This window comes from Cryptomeria japonica, chromosome 8 (assembly GCF_030272615.1).
Source record: "Cryptomeria japonica chromosome 8, Sugi_1.0, whole genome shotgun sequence".
Classification (NCBI taxonomy): Eukaryota; Viridiplantae; Streptophyta; class Pinopsida; order Cupressales; family Cupressaceae; genus Cryptomeria; species Cryptomeria japonica.
The window spans coordinates 565,507,741-565,515,964 of NC_081412.1; the positions used below are offsets into that span (position 1 = coordinate 565,507,741).

General features: G+C 35.2%; 1 long non-coding RNA gene across 1 annotated transcript; it reads left to right on the forward strand.

Moving 5' to 3' along the window:
- Positions 1 to 2,387: 2,387 nt before the first annotated feature.
- On the forward strand, positions 2,388 to 3,553 carry LOC131045871 (uncharacterized). The gene is made up of 2 exons (XR_009105881.2): positions 2,388 to 2,477; positions 2,577 to 3,553. It is a non-coding gene; the product is annotated as an uncharacterized LOC131045871 (long non-coding RNA).
- Positions 3,554 to 8,224: the final 4,671 nt, after the last annotated feature.

Sequence of the window (8,224 nt, forward strand, 5' to 3'; positions counted from 1 at the left end):
GGCCATCTATACATGACTTGATTTCTAGCTCAGCTGCTAGATTCAATCTATAACCTATTGTTTTCGACCGGAACGACTATAAGGTTTATCAACAATCACAGCATATCTATAATACTAATTGAAGATCTAAGCCAAAATCTACTTAATTGTATTCAAAACAGCGAGAAATATTTGTCGTTAGAAAAATTATGTAAAGGTGTTAAGAAATATTATTTTGAAGTTGTTTATTTTTAATTGAATTTTAATTTAAGTAGAATATGTATTTCAAGAATGATATCTCGATGCTATTTTTAATTGGATTTGTGATTTAAGTGCAAATAGATGTCTTGAGAATGATATCACAATGTATATACATTGAGTCTATGTGAAAGATATGCAGAAATATTATTTTCAAGGTGCTTACTTTTTTGTTGGATTAGTAGTTTAAGTGGAGTATCACTTCGAGTCTATGTAAAAGATGCCATGAAATACTATTCTCCAAGTGTTTGCTTTTAATTGGATTTATGATTTACATGAAATAGGCACCTTGAGAATGATATTTCCATGTCTTTATTTTTTATTGAATTTATGATTTAAGCATATTAGATACCTTGAAAATAAAATGTCTTAAGATTTTTATAAAGATACCTATGCTAGTAGCATCTAGAATTGTAACCTCTCTTACTATCATTATCCATTTTAACTTACCCATCTCTTATGAAAGCCTATATTACATAGAATTAGAGAAGTGATATTTATATACAAATTAATATAGAAATTTCTTATAGATTAATATATATCTATATAACATACATTTATTAAAATAAATGTTAACCATATATACTCTGTGTGTGTGTCTGTGTGTGTGAGAGAGAGAGGGGTTGGAGGGAGAGAGAGAGAGAGAGAGAGAGAGAGAGGGGGGGGGGGGTTGGCTAGGATCAAGTTTCTAAGGTAGTCTAATAGATCTAACTACCAAATTACTATGGAAGAAGTGTAAGTATCTAGACCAATTATGGGAAAGAATTCTTAATTTAAATTGTTTGAGAAGACTAATTGATGAGGATATCCCTAGAATGATTTCAATTGGGGTTGATTCTATAGTCTAGAATACAATAAATAAAGGAGTTTCCTTTATAAAGGAGGGTTTGTTTCAAATTATTAAAAGGATAATAAATCTCTATTTTTAAAGGATTCTTGGGACCTTTATCTTCCACTCCTTTTAGAATTCCTTTACATCCAACCTTTCAGTGAAATTTTCCAAGCTACGGGGTGGCCTAAAGTTGACCATTTAAAGAATTCTATTTGATTGGAAAGATCTTGAATATATCACTACAAATACCTTAATAATATTCCTAGTGGAGCCTCTTTTTATTGGTCAGGTGTTTATTGCTTCCATTCTAGTTGATAGGCCTTGTACTCTCAACAATTCAAATAAATCTCACTCTGGATAATATCATAAAAAGAGGATTTCTTTGTTCCTCCAAATATGTTTTGTGTGGCACTAATGAAGAAAATGTTGCACTCATATTTTTTTAGTGTCCCTTTTTCCTACAAATTTGTAGATTATGTTGGAGTATATAGAATAAGACTATTATTCATAGGTCTTCTTCCTTTGAATTTTGGATAGCAATGATTGTCTATTTGTATTAGTTTTTCTAGTTGCTTTGGATATTGGCCCCATTTTAATTCTTTGATAGATCTTCTTATAGATAAATTGATGGATATTTTAACAGTACCAAAGTCATCTCATTCTTTTTAGTAGAAAATAAAGATTTTTATCAAAGAAACAGTTGAGGCCAAACGTTCTCTTAAAGAATCTCTCTCCCATTTTATTCTCAAATTTTTAAGTCTTAACTTCTTATATTCAAAATGTTAATTGCATGTGAATATGACTCGTGAGTGGTCTCCTCCACCTTTAGATTCCTTTAGGTTTCTTGAAAATTAATGTGTATGGATCATAAGGGGTAACTCAGGGTTGCTAGTATTGATGGAGTGGATCATGATTGGTCAAGGTTTCTCTCATTTCTTCTTCACTCCTTATATGGAATGTATTGATATTTTAATGGAGATCATGCTATTCTTGAATTAGGATAGAAAATTCTATTCATTAAATGAATTCCACGATATATTTGTGGTTCCTCTAATTAAAGGAACATTTAACAATGTTTATTGGTAATTCGTTTCTTTAATTGATTCAATATGATTAGGCTTAATTTATTCCTTTTGTAAGCTATTGGGGGAGGAGGTAGGGGTGCGGTGTGAGTTACGTGGTTCCTAGTTGGATCAATTCTGATAGCTCTCGTACGATACACGGCTTCTCAACCCGGGTCCGTGCTCCCTGCGTGAATGGCCGAGCGATCTTTTCTATATAAATGATAAATCATTCCTCATATACCCAATCTATCCATCTTCATTCAATCGAGACGGTGTAATGGCAAGAGTATCAGATCTTGCACTTCTTCTTGTTGCTGGATTGACCATCTCTTTATACATGCAAGGTAAGTTGTATTGCTGACATAATGCGTGTTGTAGATGGATGAGTAGATATACATCTCTCTAAGCCTTACGATAATGTGTGTGTGAATGTTTTGTTGCAGAGGCGAGGGCAGTTAAGTTTGATATACGAAACCAGTGCAGGTACACAGTTTAGGCAGCAGGACTACCCAGATTAGGAGGGCAGCAGCTGGACCAGGGTATGACGTGGATGGTGGATGTGCCGGCTGGGACACAGGCGGGAAGATTCTGGGACGTGTCTATTCTGGTTTCAAAAAGGCAGTATGGAGGGACTAACACGCGTGTTAGTCGCGCGTTTTACACTGTCGATTTTGCATTTAACGGTCGCGATTGACTAACCTGTCACTACCACACTGTACGAAAGGTCTGTTTTGAAGCCAGAATAGCCGCGGCCAAGATTCTGGGCCCGAAACGGCTGCTCTTTCGATGCGAGCGGACGAGGAACCTGTCAAACCGGTGACTGCGGCGGCCAACTGAGTTGCCAAGTCTCGGGAGCCGTTCCAGCCACGCTGGCCGAGTATACCCTGAATGGAAATGGCAACATGGACTTCTACGACGTCTCCCTGGTAGATGGCTTCAACATTCCTCTTTCAATCAATCCCACCAATTCACAGTGCGTCGCCTCTGCCTGCAAAGCCGACATCAATGCTGTGTGCCCCGCTGAATTGAAGGTGGACGGATGATGTAAGAGTGCCTGCGCTGCCTTTCAAACAGACGAGTATTGCTGCAGAGGCGCCTATGTTGATAACTGCTCTGCCACAAACTACTCGGCGATGTTCAAGAACCAGTGCCCTCAGGCCTATAGCTATGCCAAGGACGATTCTTCCAGCACTTTCACTTGCCCTTCTGGTACCACCGACTACAGTATTGTATTCTGTTCCTAGATATATATAGGATCATACTCATTGCAACCTACAAATAATCAGCTATGAGCATATCACCCCGTCTTTAGATATATATCTGATATATGGCAGCATAAAGTATCATTTGGTGTAAGGCATTACATGCCTGTTTTAAGTCTGACAGGTTATTATAAATAAAAAGTTCAATAGTATTTTAATGGGTAATGTGAAAAACGTAATTCATATGCGATATCTTATTTAAAAATTTAATTTCAAAATATTTTAAATATAATTAAAAAATTGATGGAAATATCTTTTGGAATAGTGAATTCAAATCTACACTACATCTCTGTAAAACAAAGATCGGTTGCTCTATTTTCTTCAGAACCCCCACACACTGATCCTTCTATCTAAAGCTAAATTTTTCTATGCCCTTACCATCCTTTGTTTCTTTTCGGTGCTTTGTTCTTGTATTTAATCTATAACACAAACCTCTTTATTTTCTATCACACATTCCCTTACAAATTCTTTGTCTTTATTTTACTTCTGATGCTATTAATCTTTCCTCTGTTATTTCTATATGCCCCTTTTTGGACTATCTCTTCTAGCTACCTCTTTAAATCTGCAACATTTTAAATAAAACTCTTCTAATTATGCAATATGCGCCTTTCTATTATTTTCCTCCTCCACACATCTGACTTGCCAGGCAATCCCTGTCAAAATATGCGTTTCTTGTTTTAAAATCTGCAACATTTTACTGGCTCCCCTCTATTCTCTTCTCACGCAGCCTTAAGTCTTCCCACTCTCCTCCTCTAACTACTGCGCACTCCCTCCTTTTACCATGCGCTTCACCTCTTTTCTTTCTTACACTGCCTTTCCCTTATCATTATATTATTTTAAACTGAAGCTAAACCATTTTATTTCATGCGCCTATTTATCTTTGTATATTCTTTTAGTTTGCCACGCATTCTCTAGAAAATTAAACTGTCGTCTACGATGGCTCTATAAACGCTGCTATTTTAGAACGCGGTTACTCTGATTCCAAAACGGCTGGTGACTAATTTTTGTGTTATACATACAATCGAAAAATAAAAGATAAAAGATACAGCTAATTCTGTCCAACATGGCTGAGAATCAGATTAGCTACAATGGCTATTTTATTGTTTTTTTAACTTTTTCTATTGCGAACCTCTGTATTATACTATATTTTCACTATCTATTCACTTCTAACATGCCATGCATTCGTTTGCCTCTGCCAGAATAGGCAATATCTCATACGCTTCTTTTAGTTTTTACCTGAACTCTCTCCCCGTTTCTGCACAAGAAAGCGTTGCATTTCTCCCAAATTATTTGCAATGAATTTCACTTTAAGTTACTTCATCTGCTGTTGGAAATATGGTGTTTTCCTTTCAATGCAAATTGATTAAACTTTGAAATTTGATGCAAGATTCATTTTGAAGATTCCTCTCTGAAGATTCCTCTCGCATGAAATGTGCTTTTGTAACCTTTTCTTATAGAATTGTTCTGAATATATTAAATCGGGAGAGGCCTGAACCTTTACATAACTGTAAAATCAGCAAGCATAAAAAACAAGGGCTCGCGAGGGGTGAGGGCCCAAGACCAAAATGCCTACTACTAAAAAAAAACAAAAACCAGCAAGCATCTAGTACAACTAACAAAACCTAGAAAACAAACTAGTAGAACCAAAAGGCCAAAAACAAAACATGGCACACCCCTATTGAAGGCACAAACTAATGGCCTACCTAGTGGGGGAAAACACCAGCTTCCTATCTTGTCTGATTTCTTTGCCTTTTTTCGAAAAACAGAGCTTCCTATTAGAACCTTTCCCAGAGGAGATGGTCGAGGAATTCAGGATTGTCTTAACCTTGGACACAAACGCCTCCACCCCAGTGGTATTGGAGGACTCCAAATGGTGCCACTTTTTCACTCACCTCCTCACAATTTTGTCTTTTATGACTTGGAGAGAAACGTAGTTCTTCTCGGTCATCTCCATGTTTCGCACAAACATATTTTCCATTTTCCTCTTCATGGATTCCTAATTATCATGTAGTGCCTCAACCAATTCTACTAAATCCTTCATGTCATTTCTCTGGTTTATTTTCTCATTAAGCTCCTTTACTGACTTCTCCAAATCTTCCCACTTTTCAACCATTTCAACAAATTTACCCACCTCCATCCAAGCACCATAGTCCTTATCGTCCATAGCCCAACTCAAGTCTTCGGTGTGGATGCTTCAATGAGGGCTTCAAGTATGTTGATTTTCTTCTTCACTGCCATGAATTGCCTCAAAAGCCAACGGATGGCAGGTTCATGCTTATTGAACCACTCACATAGTTCATTCACTTTGGTCGCAAAGAGGGGAAATTCCTCCTTAATCAGAGCATTCACATGAGAAAAATGAGGGGAGCCATGGGAGGAGGAGGGGAGGGAGCACTAGCAACATTGCTGACAAAGTTGCCAGGGGCCCATTCAAACCCAATGGACCAAGAAGAAGTTGTCTCCTCCAAATCTTGTTTAACATTTTTTGGCTTTTTAACAAAGCATTTTCCAATTTGGGGGCCGAGGGGTTTTTTGATTTAGTAGTCCTAGAAAGATTAACTCGAGTGGGATTCTTTTGGGGCTTCAGGTTTGCTTTAGTATCAACCAGGTTGACTGGTAACTCAACACACAGGGCTAGGTCAAAAGGATTAATGGTAGGGCCACTAGTTGGGGTTAACCCCAGGTGAAAATTATAAAGGTGCGGAATGAGACCTTGGTGCAAGGGAAGGGTACCTTTAGATTTTGCCACCACAATAGATTGGAAAATGGATGATTTTTCTTGTGGCATTGTTATGTTGCTTTTAAATTATAGTTTTCCCCATTTTCATTTTTATTTATCATGATTTTTAAAAATATACTTAGATATTCATTGGCATCCATTATAGGTCTTCATAATTTTTAAAATTGGAGCAAATTATTTTTATTTTAATGCAAACTATACATTGGTGACTATAACAAAAAAAATGATGGTTCAAAGGAGTTCTTTAATTTTTTGTATTTTTTTTAGCATGATCTATGAATTTATAGAATTTAGTATCATTTATATGCATTTTCCTATGGTTTTGAGAATGTTTTGAGAAAAATATTTATTCTTATTTTTTGTTACTATGCAAGAAATGTAGAGTTTTTGTGAAACTTCTCTTAGTTTGTATGTTGTCTTACCATGTTAAAATTATTTTACTAGTCTTTTTTATGTGATGACTAGTTGTTGCACAAACTAGTTGTGTGTTTGCGCAAGATAAGTATGTGGTTGCACAACATTGTTAGTTGATGCATAAGTGTTATCATGGTTACTCTATATGTATGTAGTGCAATTAAATGAACTACTACATAAATAAGTATATGGTTTTTTTGTGTAAGTGAATTTTCACACAAATCTATAGTTATTATTCAACTATCATTACATTTTTGTCTGAGTATGTACATAGTTTCAACATAAGTAATTCTTTATGGTTGAGCATGTCACTATTCTATGTGTTTGGTTGTTGAGTTATTGATGATGGACATGGTAATTGTTTTGCCATAAATTTTGAGGAGACCCTATCTTCCCTATTGTTCCTTGTGATTAGTATCAAATAATGAATTTTATTCTTCTATTTTTGTGTTCTTATACCACTTGATTAGTGTGTCCTTGATGTAGGTTGAGTTGGAGATAGCTCTCTACTTTTGTGCAACTCTTGTTTTTTTTTTTAGTGTGTTGCATTAAGGTGCTTATCTCTACTAAATTTATTCATATTGACGTATGATCTATTATCATTTCTCTCACCTACATGTCTCTTTTGTATGTTTATAAATTCTCATGTTAGTGGTGTCATTGTTACAATGCATCTAGTATGTATGTTTATGTGCATTATAACATTTTATATGTTTTATTTTTTTAATGTAAGAAATATGTTAGCTCATATTTTATCTATTTAAATTTTAGTTATAAGTTTTTGGAATTACACAAATAATTTAAAATTATTCTCCTTGACAATATTTGGGAGGCCATTACCTAGAACCACATGATCCATGTGATCCACATTATCTTTTATCCCCATATGCCACTAAGAATGAATAAGGGCTTCTACCAATATTAAAACATTGGGCTTTTCTTCACCTAAATCTAACAAATTTTCTACACTATGAAAATACAACTAAATTTACCTTGGATTTTACTACATCCAACATGGAAACATGGCCCTTAACCATTTTAATAGCTTCTAGCTCTATTGGGGGCTCCATTGTAGATATTTAACTAAGTGGAAGATCAGTATTAATGTCACTAAACACCATTTGCCTCACCTTCAACAACAAACACACCATTGGATCATCTCAAAAGATAAAGAGAGAAATGAGTAAACTATGAGGAGAATCCATGTAAAAGTACTCCAATACATGAACTATAATTATTTCACTATGATTTAAAAGAAATACCATAATTAATCTTATATTATCAATCATACTACACAATCCTTTTACCATCACATACCCTAGCCTTGTAAGAAGATCAATAAAGCCCTACCAAACTAATGATTATTTCCAATGAATTGCTAGAGATATTAGATATCTAGGGCATTTGCCAAATTGATTGCCTTATTTTCTATCCCATTAGCCTCCTTATTTCCTTCCTTATAGTATACATGGCCAACCTTGAATTAACTAAATTGTTTCAATATTATTAGGAAATCTTCCTAGATATTGTTAAGATTTCAATTATAAATATTCTCCATCTTGAATGTGACAATCATCCTCTACAAAACAAGTCTAATTACAGTCCTTTGACCTTCATTAAGCCCATGCCAAATTGATTGCAATTTCACTTTGTTTCTAGTGTTAAAGGGCAGTGG